Source organism: Sinocyclocheilus anshuiensis, unplaced genomic scaffold (assembly GCF_001515605.1).
Source record: "Sinocyclocheilus anshuiensis isolate Anshui unplaced genomic scaffold, SAMN03320099.WGS_v1.1 scaffold207, whole genome shotgun sequence".
Classification (NCBI taxonomy): Eukaryota; Metazoa; Chordata; class Actinopteri; order Cypriniformes; family Cyprinidae; genus Sinocyclocheilus; species Sinocyclocheilus anshuiensis.
The window spans coordinates 3995728-3996284 of record NW_015551045.1 but is presented as its reverse complement, the minus strand read 5'-3'; positions in this window follow the sequence as shown (position 1 = coordinate 3996284).

The window sequence follows — 557 nt, the reverse complement described above, 5'->3', positions numbered from 1 at the left end:
ATAATAAAACAATCAGCCCTCACATATAACCTCTATTATTCCTGCACAATAATAATAATGATTTCCCAGCGGAGATTTATTTTTAGTTCCTCTTGACACCAAAACATCCGTGTCTGCTTTGTGTAACTGCCATCACATTGAATGCTGGAGCAGATGATTAATGATTCATACATGCAACACGCTTTAGACCAGGAGCACATTCATATTTTGACAGACTAATAAGTCAGGGCAGAATTTATTTATTTATTTTACATTATGTGTGAAGTTTTATAAATAATTATTATTAAGTTCAAGTAAGTTATTATTAACTTTACATGTGTGGGAAGTTTCATGCATATATTATTGTTTTTATAAAAATATATATTTATTCATTTATTAAAGGTACACAGCAACACTGATACACAATATTCAACAAATACCATCAAAATAAGGAAAAAAGTAAAATAATAAATTTACTGAATTAAACATTGTTTTTGTATAGGCTACATTATTGATAAAACGGAATGGAATATATATATATATATATATATATATATATATATATATATAATGTTAAG